Source organism: Lycorma delicatula, chromosome 1 (assembly GCF_047948215.1).
Source record: "Lycorma delicatula isolate Av1 chromosome 1, ASM4794821v1, whole genome shotgun sequence".
In the NCBI taxonomy this organism is placed as follows: domain Eukaryota; kingdom Metazoa; phylum Arthropoda; class Insecta; order Hemiptera; family Fulgoridae; genus Lycorma; species Lycorma delicatula.
The window spans coordinates 173,473,368-173,487,811 of NC_134455.1; positions in this window are offsets into that span (position 1 = coordinate 173,473,368).

A 14,444-nucleotide genomic window follows, 5' to 3' on the forward strand; every position below is an offset into this window, starting at 1 on the left:
AAAGACTGTCGTATTTAGTATCATGTGAAAATGAAAATAAACTATTGAAGTGAGAAAATGTGAGTACAATGAGTTCTTAAGCATCAGACTAGAAAAGATAACCGTATTAAATAATGTCTAATCTTTTAAAGAATGAATGTTAAAGCAAGCTTTTAACACTCTCTCGGATTACATCAGTAAAACTGTCTGTAAAACGCGTTTTTAGAAATTAATTTTAGATTTTTTCTACCTCAATTACTGAATTAGTAGACACTAAGCGTTTCATACAACACCTGTATTTTTCACGAATAAATCATTTTTTTTATGCATTTACCAGTGCTTCCCTATCACCAAATTAGGAAAGCATATCAAGCACGAATGGGGGAAACTATTCTCGAACGACGCGTAATTCAGGAGACTATCAAAGAATTTTGTCAGATCTTCAAAAGTATATGTTTGAGTGTTATGAAGATCTATATAAATAAAATCTTTATGCGATTATAGTTTTTTGGATTTGTTTTGCGTGTGTTACAATTCTAAATTTTACTATACTGTATTTACTATTGTGATTTCATCACTCCTAAAATGTCACAGCATTATTCTACATCACATCGCATTCATTTTCAGCTCTGGTTTCGCAAAAGTTGTGAAATCATCAACAAATATAAGACGCAAGATAAGACAACAACAATACACGACAGTATAAAATACTAATTTCTGACGCTGAGGGGCTGTGAAAATAAACCGTTATTCGATTTTTATTATTATTTGATTTTAAATAAAAATTTTATCAGATTTTCATAAATAGTTTAAAATATTCATTTTTAAAAAAGAATTTTTTGAAAATTAGTTTTCACAAATGTAGAACGAATTAGAAAAAAATTTAAACATTTTTTACCAGTAACAGTAACATTAATGTGTGAAAATTAATTGCAGTAGAACGGTTGTGATATCCAAAATTTTTAAACGCTTAAAAAATAGAAACTGTACTTGATTCAATATCTGATAAAATTTTATTCTGAATACAGATTTGTTACGGTCGTTAAATAATTTATCTGGAGTTTATTATTTCAACAGGAATATATATTAATCGCCTTCCATAAATTTTCAGTAATAGTAGTTACTTTATTGATTTTTATTAAAATTTATTTCATTTTCAAGACAATATAAGTGGCATACACGAGTATTTATTCTTCACTAACCACATTTATAGACTTTGTTTATGTGCAACGGAATTTGAAACGTTAGCAAAGATTTATTTCGTAAAAGGTGTTATAAATAAATATTTATAAAATATTTTGACAATACAAGATCAACAACCATTCAAAATCTAAATTATTAAATGGTTAAATGAAACAATTTATTATTAGAAAATAAATTTTTATTTATTTGATAATCGAATACTTGTATTTCTTTGTAATGTGCATTGTATTTATCTACTGAAATCATGTTTTACAGAAATTTTTGAATTTGAATTTCAAATTCTTTTGAATTTGCTAAAATTTTGTAGTGTTTATGAAATTATCGCTATAAACAATACACCTGTATTTAGGTTCCTGTTACAATAAGAAAAAATATTTATACGTTTAAGAATTAAGTTATTTATTTTGAGGTATTTTCATAATTTTGTTCCACCATTATTAAAAATTGAACACGGAAACAAGTAAGTACCATAAGTAAGATAGAGCAGTTGTAAAGTTCTGTTAGTACACTGAAAAAACAAGTACGGGTGGCAAAGAGGTCTAACGAAACGTTTACTCTTAAAGAATTTTCATAAGGATGAAGAGAAGGGAAGTGTTTGTATACAAAGTAAAGAAGACGTGATATAGTAAGGCATCCCATCACCCTTCTTTTCTTTTTAGGTGTATTCATTAATCCCTTAGACTCTCTCAAAAACTTCTATCGTTTTTCTTCTCTATAGTTGTGAGACAAACTTCTGAATTTTTTTTAAACTCCTAGTACCGCTTTTCATCTTAGCCTTTAGCGACTTTACATGCAAGGTAAACGATCTAGTTAAATAATGTTTTCTGAATCTATCCTATCTGTAATAGACACGAAAAGAATTTTAATAGATGAAATAATGAAGTAAAAAAGAGATTGCTTTGTAACACTACAAGTAAACTTCATTTAACTGCTAAAAATTATACCTACCATTTTATGTGTTTTATGAAGTTTAAAGTAATAAAATATCAACGGTATAATACATAATAATATAATAAAAAATTTAATAGCTATTGATTGTACGAATATATTTCGATTGTTCGTGTTTTTCAATTTTGGGTTGGTGCAATTTCATAATTACCTTATCGAGATCATTTTATTAAAAATTTAATTAATCTGTTAAATATAATTAGATATATATATATATATTTTTTTTTATTTGTCATTATTTTTAGAGCATTTTTTTCTAAAAGTTGTAATTTCTTTCAATTAGTGTTCACTGACCAGGCGTAAAGCAAGTTAAAGAAAATTATCATTCTTCCCTTCAAAGCAGCATTTTCATTTCTAGCGTAAAGTATTACGCTGTTAGATATTCTGTTATTTAGAAACAAATCTTAAATGAAACTACCCTATTGTAAAATTGACACTAGTCGTAATACAACCCTATTATAAAATTCGCGCGATTAACAATATAACTGTCCATAATTACACTAACATTCTTTTTTAATTCGCCTTTCTCAGAAAGATAAGAAACGAATTTTTCTGTTTAGTTTGCCTAACATATCATTTGATATTTTTAGCTATATTTACTCAGTTGTATATCATTTACGTTTTCCAACACTGTCCTTTATTTTACGGTTTTACAGTAGTATCCTGTTTTAATTACTTTGTTGCTTTTAATGGTAATTTAATTTTAATAGCGGTTTAAGTTTAATAGCAACACCTTTGTTCCTGCTTCAAATTATTATTTGATATAATTAATTTTGAGTACTTAATATAGTTGAAAATTCACAAAGTTTACGGGCAGGTAATATACTTTCACTCTGTAATCTTAGTTTATGTACGAAATAAAAATATAAGTTGAACAACAATAGATGAATTAAAATGAGAATATCAATATAACATAGGAGATTAAATTATATTTATACTTTTATACCAACTAATGCACAATTAAAACCATGAAATATTAAATTTAAGAACACTGAACAGGAAGAAAGACTGACATAATTCGGGTTATGATAATATGCAAGTCTTTTGATAAAGAATTTGAGAAAAAAAAGGACAAAAAATATTTTCGGAAAGAAAGGATGAAAAAAATAAATCCATATTGAATTAATCCTTTCTGTTTGAGAGTATAAGAATGGAGGTCACAATAATAAAGTTATTGAAAGTAAAAGCAAGGGATTCAATTGCTACACATCTCGAAGTTCCGTTCCATTTCTTTTAAGGTAAAAATGTGTTCTCTGATTTCCGTCATCCGAATAATTCTATCTGGTAAAAGATCCTCTACATAAATGATCCGTTCTTCTTCTTTACACATTCAATTTCAAAATAGAAATTTGTAGTAATCATTTTGATGGACGATAAATTCTTTAAATTTATTTTAATTTGATTATATTATCTACGAGTATACTTGTATAATTCTGAAATAGATATTATCTATATTATCATTATCATTATCATTATTATCATTATCTATATTTTTTTAAATTAAGTGCCAAGAGTTTATAGGTTGTATAATTATAGATAGAATTAAATTAATTTTTATTTATTATACAATAAATATTTGTAGGTAATGAAAGAAAATAATTTTTTCAACAATATTAACAATTAGGTCATTAATGATTAAACAGAGCTTTAAATAAATAAATGCACGTTCTTTGTTTATTAGACACTTAAATTTATGAAATATTCAATCCAGACAATTTGAAATTCAGATTCATTAACAATATAAAATAAATAATTATCAAAACAAATTTTAATAACTTTTACGTTCTTATATACATCTGATAAAATTTGTTTTCTTGCAATAAATCGTTTGTATTATCCACCACAATATTTTAAGAAATTAGAGTTTAGTCAGTCTAGTAATCTTCAGCAAAATTTGTCAAAATATTCGACTTCGTTATAATTACACAAATCAATATATTTCATTAACATATGTGAATCAATATTTTATTTATTACTATTAATTTTTATAATTTAATATTACCCATCCGTTAATAAAATTATGTTCTTGTCAACATAGAGGTGAAGCCGCTGGACTGTCTTCACTTTTTCGGCATCTTCAACACCTCAGTGAACAGATGCACAAAATTTTTATGGAATAAATAATAACATTTTTCACAGGAATTTTAAAAATGTGGGATTTGTGTAATTGCTATGAAATTAATCGTTTTTGGGTGGAAATGTATTCGGTATGCCCGATACACAGTATTTTATAAAATCCATAAGGTTCTTATGTAGGAAACAATAAATATGGATATTTTATTTTTTGATTTATATTTTGTAATATTTTTTTCAAACAACTACAACCTTCTTGTCTCATAATTTAGTAAATATGTATGTTAATGTCTTTTATGAATAATAGAAATAGATTAATTTTATAATTAAGTATGCGAATTTTGTTTGTAAATGTAGTTGCTTTCCAATAACCTTGTTTGGTTGTTTATTTACTGTTGAAATTTTCATTATGGACGTCAGATGATTTATGGACTGAAGAGGATTTATTAACATTAGATGCCATTACGGTAATAATTGTGACAAGGTAAATTTCTACGATCTCAAAAAATATTTATGGAATAAGTTTTCAGGTATTTAGCTTTAAGTAATATAAAACAAATTTTTAAATGTTTGAATAATATATGAGAATAAATTGCATTACACTTTGAAATTACTACTACAAAGAATTGTTTGTGTGGTCTCTCTTTTTTTTTGCACGACTGCCCAAAAAGGAATCTTAAAAGGAATATTTAGGGTGTATGTATGTATGTACGCATGAATATCTGTTCCACACTAGCTGCTCAACGGCTGAACTGATTTAGATAACCGATATAAACAAAATTATTATACTATATTGAAAGTTGTCACCCCCACGCTCTTTTATTATCCTACATTAAAGAGCAATGTTTGTTGCTATGTTTTTATTTTGGCAGTCGAGTGTTTTAATTTTTAATATTTATCTCTTGGGTGCAAAATATAAGTACTTTCTCTTATCTATTATTCTTAATTTACAAAATATTCTTCAAGTAGTTGTGAAAATTAATTGGTGTTAAAAATGAATTCGTATTACTACATTTTTACATCCAAAATTGAAAAAACAAAAAAAAACAGAGAAGTATAAAAAATATCATATTACACCATTTAATTCGTTTTATAGAAAGAAAAGTAATTTCAAAATATAATATTTTATACGTTGAAAAATCTTACTGTTTTTATTTTTGAAAACAAATGAAAAGTTTCAAAACAGGATAATTAATTAAATTGCTATAAGCGTAGTAAATCCTAAAATTTTTAAGTAAACGATGTTAATAAATTTAATGAAATAGACTTTTTATGTTACTAAAAACATGTGATGTGATGTGATGTTGGTTAAGCTAGTACTAGGTTAATTGTTCTCTTTAAATTGTGTATAAATTTACTAAACAAAATTAATTTTTGGTTGGCCAAAATTAGATTGGCAAAATTCAACAATGCATTGCTTCCACAAATCAAAACTTTTTATCTTTGAATTATTATGGTTAAAAATTATATTTAATCAATAAATATTTTTTCTATTTTTCTGGGTATTTATTTTAGTGTTAATTCAATGAAAGGAAAAAATGAATTAGTCTGCTATAAAAAAATTCCTCTATAAGGTAGTAAAACACGAAATGGGTATTTTAAAAATATAAAAAATTTAAATAGTAAAATTTAAAAAAAAATAACGATTAAAAAGTGAAAGGAAGAGAAGAATCGCTTATTTAAAAATGTGTTTCCTTTTTCATTTAAAAGCGGCGTATTTATTTCAATCCAAAACAAACATCGATAACCATTTCATAATCTGATGGAAAAAATATGTATAAAATTTGTATTAAATTAAAGTTCGAGTATAAATTATAATATTCTGGAATTTGAAAGAAACATGTTAATTCTCTTTTGACATATTGATGGCACGGATATTGACATCTGATTTTTTTTAGAAACGCTGTATTTTTTCGCTCATTTGCCACCTTCCTTTATATCATTTCTTCAAGCACTTTCAATAAACAATTAACACTTGCTTTGAGTTTTGAAAATAATTTCTAAAAACAGTGCGGTTTTCTTCTTTTACCGCAAATTTTATTCCTTGTTATCATTAAAGAAAAGATTACAGATCTCGGCCATAACAATACTATTGAAGGCGGTTAATTTTGCCTTTTCCACAATCGGTAGATTCCATGTATACGAATTTTATATCACCACAATTTTAGACGTAGCTTTAAATGTCAATAATTTTTTCTTCTCGTTGTAGACTACTTCTCCTGAGCACTTCTTTGGAACAATCATAGAGGATTTATCTTGCCCATCCATCAGATGAAATAAAACTTAAAAAATATCAAAATTTTCTTACTTGTGACAAATTTTCTGCATATATTGACGTTTCCCCATTTATATTGGCAAACTTTCGCCATTTATAATCGTCTCATTTAAGAAAAGTGATAGGTAACTCCATACATTGTATCTGTTATAAGATAAACAGCTAAATGCTGCGACAGTCTCCTTCAAGACCGAACGACCGAAAATGTAAATGACACTTCTAAATATTTTTGAGTGACCAGTTAGCTAGAGGTACGACACCAGCACAAAAATTCCCTACGACAGTCAGAAGGCCTAAAACGGATTTTTCCATATTTTCTACTGGCAAATAAAGAAAGTGACTAACTGAATTGAAGACGGGAGAAAATATAGAACAATCTAGAATGAATGCTAACAGTGACAGTCGAATATTTTCAACTATCAGTTTTGCATCCGCAAGAAAGGTGCGCCAAGTTAGGCAGCATTCTGAAAGCAAAGTAAATAAAAAATATTATTGTCTGGCATAAAAGACGAATACCGTAAGATTCAATGCAATTATCACCTATACACCAAAAACATTAAAGAAAAGTTGTAAACATAAAAAAAATTGTTATATTCAAATATTTTTATACATGCATAGCATTATTGTTAGAAGTAATTCTTCAAAGAAGAGTTAACTAAAGAATAGGAGCGATGTTATGGCCTATTTGGTTAATGATATCTGAATAATCAGCTTTCTGCTTCGTACATATTTTTTTAATGCACATACGTTTTTATTTTTAATATATATTATGCAAATTATATTTATTCTACCTTGGACAGAACAATAATTGAAGTAATTAAGTACGATCTTAATTGTTTTTCTTTATTACGAATGAATGAATGAATTTCCTTTACAGGAAATTTCCTGAATAAAATAAGCAGAGGTACCTTATCTTTATTTTTCAAGAATTTCATTAAATTCCAGCAACTAAAATCATTTTAAAAAAATCTTAATTTTTATTTAATACAAGTTATTAATTTAGGATGTTTCTAAGAAGAACACCAAGTAATAATTAAGGAAAATATAGATCGATTTATGCAGTTTATGGTAATAAAATATTAACATTTGAAATGGTGCTGCAGTCCATTCTTTTTGCTATTACTAAATTTTTAGGGCACAAGTCGAAAGTCAGGATATTTAATGAAACTTGGAAGCTTTTTTAATAACAGCAAAACTAGTACGATATACATCGTACTAGCTTCAAACCTAAAAAAAACGTGTTTTTTGTCACTGAAGTTTTCTATTTTACGTTGGATATCATGAAAACTACGGGAGATACAATGCTGAGACCTGTTTTATTAGATCTGTCAGGTCAATAGAAACCATTACAGGAAACAAATAGAAATATCAGATCAATATCAATAGAAGCAATCAAGTTTGAATCAATCAAATCAAGTTACCGCTTATATAACGCTTTTATAAATTTGAGTAAGGCCTCATTTCACCTGTGGGAGTGAAATCCGAGCGAAAATTTTCGGATATCGTATTTTTGTATGATTTTTTCCTTTATTTCAAGCTCGTTCCCAAAATATTATCCTTTCCTCCTGAAACACTCGGTATTTAACTTCTAATCAATCGTTTTTTCTTTTAAATTTTTAAAGATAAATAAAAATTATCAAATAAAATATTTTTAAATTATATATTAATAATTATTAATTACATTAATTTAATAAATTATTCAAATATTTTTGATGGCCTTTTTTCAGAAAACCGAATAAATAATTTGTTAATTACTGTGGTAATAAAAACTAACTATATCTTTTATTCTAAATTATAATATTTCCACCAGTTGAAATAAAATATTTCATCAAATTTGTTGAAGTAATTTTTGATTAATATAATAACTTGGAACGCGTTAGTGTAAAAGTGAATTCTAAAGTTCGATTAATTTGATAAGGAAAGTGTGGATTGGTGAATTATAAAGAAGTGCTAAAGCTTTGAATTACATGCCCCAACGTAAAATATTATTTAGACGTCGTTTGCTTGAAAAAACAAAAAAGAAAGTTGATAATATAATTTATCCGATAAATTTTAATAAAACAGAAAAACATTCCACATAATAAATTACGAATTTTATGAATATCTTTCAGTTTACCCAAAACAGTTAGTTAGTTCATTCTTTATATTGATAATACTTTAATTTTAATCAGGAGAAATGTTCCACCAGGAAGAACAGGAATTCTACAGGTGATCATTTTAAACATTTTTGATTAATCACTAACTGAATTTTGTTGTAACCAACAGAAATATTTAATTACGTATTTAATTGCAAAAAATAAAAAAAATGTACTCATTTTTCTAGTTGTTTGCTTCCCCCGCTAAGACAGTGTCTATAAAAAAATTCTACAGACGCATATTTTTGGTCATCTTGTTGTTTTTCAATAGGGAAATTTATTTTAATATTGCATTGATTAAGAATACTGTTGTAATTCACTCTATAAAATCATTTTAGATTAAGTATCTCAAAAAATACTTTTTAGTAACATCCAAATATGGTGTTGGAAATGAGATAATAAGATAGGAATAACACTTTTTTAAGAAGAAAAATGTGCTCAACCTTAAGGCTAAAAAATTTGAAGACGAAAATATTGTACATCAGTAAGAGAGTGAAATACATGAAAGCTTCTGGTTTGTGGTCATAAATGGAAGAAATTTAAACAAATTATTTGTAAAATTATTACATTTATTTTTGATATTTGAAGAATATCATTTTCTTATAGGTAAAGTTGCAAAAGATAAATAAATTTTAAAGCCGATCATTGTGTATAAGTTAAAGGTGTCTTTTTATATTTTGTAATCAAAATATTACAAATATATTTAAAAATTGTACAGTAAGGGAAAAAACCATACAAAAAAATGATAAATACTAGCACCATTTAAAATTTATCAAACGTTACCTAGAAATCATTTAATACATTCAGTTATTTTGGATAAATAATCGATTTATTGTTTAGATTAATTTGAACCTTTAAAGATTTAGATAAGAGCAATATAATAAATGCTTACAATACCTGTTTATTGGATAAGTTTCCTGTACGAGTTGGTATTGATTTCAATACAGTAATCGGAACATCTATTTATAATAGGGAATTTTTAATCCAATAATTTGTAATTCGATTATTTATTAAGCAGGAAATTAAATATTCATAATTTAGAAAATAACTTTTGAAATCTGACAAAGTTTCTTCACTCAAATAAACATTAAAAAGAATATTGAAATTAAGTTTCCTGGTATGTTTTTTACGTGTGTAGTTAAAATAGTTAGCATTCAGGAAAAGTTTGAAAGAAAAATTAATGTGGTTGTTCTTTCACGAAAAGAAAAGAGTAAATCAAGAGAGAACGTTGGTTTAGGGGGATGATTTTTCACCGTTACGCTTCATTTGATGTAAAACTCGAAGATGCTTTACGGTTATCTGTCTCCGGTCTGTCATTATTTAGCTGACATTATCTTCTACCATTAATTACTACAAATTAGATAAATGAACTGCGTAAAGAATATCCATCTTCAACTCCTTCCCTGATGTCATCATTTTAAATCAGTAAACCACAAACTATATCCCATCTTTCATTCTCTTTATAACTGATAATTATTATTAGAATATTATTTAAAAAGTCTTTAAAATTCATGAAAATATTGGAAGAAATAATTTATACTGATAATTATCGGGTTAACTTTTCTCCAACCTTGATGAATTATAATTTGATTTCCATCTTTCTATGGTTTCTAGGTAAAATGTTTCTTACCACTGTTACAAAACAAAAAGTAATAAAACACTTTTATTTTCATAATTATCAGCTTATAATTTTATTAGCAACTCCTTTTTTCCGTTACTGAAAGATATGTTTGAGAAAAAGAATTACATTAGTTACATTTCTTTTAATGGATCAGAGAAATGAATTTCTCTGATCACCTATTCATCTAATAAAGGTGGGATTTGAAACTTACTGATGTGAATTTATTAAAAATTTCATACTAGCTTGCATTCATATTTTTACAAATTGTTAATCTAGAACAGGATTTATAAATGTTATTTGAAAATTTGTTTCTTCTAATAAAAAATGAAAGTTTCTAATAAAAAAACAACTATTATAATTATGTAATAAATTATATTCTCAACTTAAACGATATTCTTCGGAGAACTTAATTATGGTTACAGATATTCTGAACACAGCTCCAAAACTCCTTTCTTCTTGAACAGAGGTTTCAGAAATTAAAAAAAATTCAATTTCCCTGACACAGCGAAAGAGGAAAATCAAACATTTTTTTTGTCTTCAGTCATTTGACTGGTTTGATTCAGCCCTCCAAGATTCCCTATCTAGTGCTAGTTGTTTCATTTCGGTATACCTCCTGCATCCTACATCCCTAACAATTTGTTTTACATATTCCAAACGTTGCCTGCTTGCACAATTTTTTCCTTCTACCTGATCCTCTAAAATTAAAGCGACTACTCCAGGATGCCTTAATATGTGGCCTATAATTCTGTCTCTTATTTTAACTATACTTTTTCCAAAGACTTCTTTCTTCATTGATTTGCCGCAACACCTCTTCATTTGTCACTTTATCCACCCACCTGATTTTTAATATTCTCCTATAGCACCACATTTCAAAACCTTCTAATCTTTTCTTCTCAGGTGCTCCGATCGTCCAATTTTCTCTTCCTTAGAAAGCAACGCTCCAAACATATACTTTCAAAATAATTTTCCTGACGATTAAATTAATTTTTGATGTAAACAAATTATATTTCTGACTGAAAGCTCGTTTCGCCTGTGCTATTCGGCATTTTATATCACACTGCTTCGGCCATCTTTAGTAATTCTACTTCCCAAATAACAAAATTCTTCTACCTCCATAATCTTTTCACCTCCTATTTTCACATTCAGTGGTCCATCTTCATTATTTCTATTGCATTTCATTACTTTCTTTTTGTTCTTGTTTATTTTTTGATGCGGTAGTTCTTGCGTAGGACTTCATCCATGCCGTTCATCGTTCCTTCTAAATCCTTTTTACTGTCAGCTAGAATTATTCTATCATCAGCAAATCGTAGCATCTTTATCTTTTCACCTTGTACTGTTACTCCGGATCTAAATTGTTCTTTAACATCATTAACTGCTAGTTATATGTAAAGATTAAAAGGTAACGGGGATATGGAACTTCCTTGTCGGTCCCTTTCTTATTACAGCTTCTTTCTTATGTTCTTCAATTATAACTGTTGCTGTTTGGTTCCTGTAAATGTTGGCAGTTGCTCTTCTATCTCTGTATTTGAACCCTAATTTTTTTTTTAATAAACTTTTTTTAAAATACTGAACATTTTATTTCAGTCTACGTTATGGAATGCGTTTTCTAGGTCTATAAATGCTAAGTATGTCGGTTTGTTTTTCTTTACTCTTCCTTCTACTATTAATCTGAGCACTAAAATTGCTTCTCTTATCCCTGTACTTTTCCTGAAACCAAACTGGTCTTCTCCTAACACACCTTCCACTCTCCTTTCAGTTCTTCTGTGCAGAATTCTAGTTAAGATTTTTTACGCATGGCTAGTTAAACTAATTGATCTGTATTCTTTTTTTATACTTCTAACATTCCACGCTCCGACTCATAGAATGTTAATTTTTAATTTGCTGGTGACATCTTTCTTAGTAGTCCCCACCCGGAGATCCAAACTGGGGGACTAGTTTACCTCCGGAATATTTTACCAAAGAAAGCGCCTCCATCATTCAGAAGCTATGAAAATGCAGAGAGGTACATTTTCTTGGAAAAAAAGCAGCTGTAATTTTCCATTGCTTTTAGCTGTGCAGTACTCAGAGGACTATGTAATGCTGATACGGCTATTTAAGTAGTCCTGACCTACGCCCTTAACAACTACTGAAAGAGCTGCTGCCCTCTTTTAGGAATCATTCCTTAGTCTGGCTCTCAACAGATATCTCTCTGATATTGTTGAACCTTCGGTCCAGCTACTTTGTATCACTGAGCACTCAAGCTCCATCACCAACGGCAAGGTCTCATGATTCATAGAGGGAGATAATCAAACTATTGCCATAACAATATTATTTTGAAAATAATAAATTGTATATTCTGAATATTTATCTTAAATGCGCAGAAAATTAAATAACTGGTGTTATGACTCTGTTTATATTTTATTGTTTTGATATACACATGTGTAAGAAAATAATGAGTAAAATTTAATGTATAACATATAACTCGATGCAAATTTTGAGGCTTTCTAAATTGATTACTCTTAATAATGATGTTACTAATGAACAAATGTCTCAAAACTTTCTTAATTTCTCTTTCTGTAATGTTCTTAATTTTTCTGTCTCTATCAATCAGATTAAGAAGGATTTTTGGTAATTATAAATTCTACCTTATTTTTATAGGTTTTCAAACTCATTAAGATATGAAACATCAATAACTCTTTTATGGATTATATGTTTGTAAATATTATTTTTTTGTTGTGAGAATATATAAAATAAATATTCATTTATATTTGTATAAATGCATGAAATATCTTTATGTAATTTTATTTGATACTATTATATTTATTATTTACAATTTTATGTAGGTCACTTTGCTTTAATAATCAAGAGAAACATTGTAATAAAGATTTTAGCGTAAAAAATTAAATTGTTATCATGGCTGCTTTCCTTACCGTTGCTTTCCCATATCATCTTTAGAAAATAGATGCAATTATAAATTGTTGGGGTTTAAAGAATGTTAAAATCCAACTTCTATGAACATCGCTCGATTTAAGTATCCCTTTATGGTAAAATAACGACATTGTTAAGGTTTTATTTGTTCAATAACATAGGAGACTGTTGTTCACAGAATCTTTGATTGTATATTTTTTCTACAATGAAATTAATAATCTACAAGCAGTCATTTGCTATGTTGAGAAAGGAAACAGAAATGTCAATGGCTTGAGCAATTATTTCTTCTCAAAGAAAGTTTAAGAACTTACCCTTTATGTTACCTTAATGCACCCTTCCAAATCACACCATAACAAAGGAAACAAATTTTCCTTAAATTGGTAAAAAATAAATAAATAAATAATATGATGAAATTTCCATTAATTTTCAATAAAGTTTAATTAATATATCGAAATTAAGTTAGTTCAGATTTTATAAAGAAATGAAAAAAAAAAAATAATTAGGCCGTCGTTTTCATAATATTGGATTAAAATATAGCCAAGTTAATAACAAACGCTAATCCCATTTTCATATGCAGTAAACAGCATTTTCATATATTGCTCTATTTGTCATATTGGGAATGTATATATATTTTTTAATATTTATATTTAACAAGAAAGATCAAATTATTAATAATTCAGCGAGTTTTGGTATCATCCTGAACTATTACCCAGGTTGTGTTTATGTTTACTCGTATGGAAAAAGTTTGATTAAACAAGCTGTTCTGTTCCCTTTATAAAGTGTAGTAAAAACAGCTTTTGTTCTAACATGCTGATTCACACCATCTGATATTTGTACACAACCGGTCTCGCTTGTTAACTAATAGTAGCAGAATTACTGAACATATCTAATGATGTATTTATTCTTTACCTGATTGATAGAAAATAGTTTCTGAAAACAATAAGAAATAAAATTATAACAAACCCACGAGTTGGTCTAGAGGTAAGCTCCTCGTCGTAAATCAGGTGATTTCGAAGTCGAATTTCTCAGGTTCAAATCCTAATAAAGGTAGTTAGTTACTTTTATTCAGATTTGAATATTAGATCGTAGATACCGGGGTTCTTTGGTGGTTGGGTTTCAATTTATTACACTACTCAGTAGTCAACGTGAGTTTCTTCAAGACTACAAATTTACCTGTACAGTTATATTACACTAATAAGTTGCTAATGACTTTAATTGTTGATCCGGCTATAAATAAAAGTATAAAAAAGAAAAAACTACAATAAATAATCAAGTAATACTCAAGATACATTATTTTTTTATT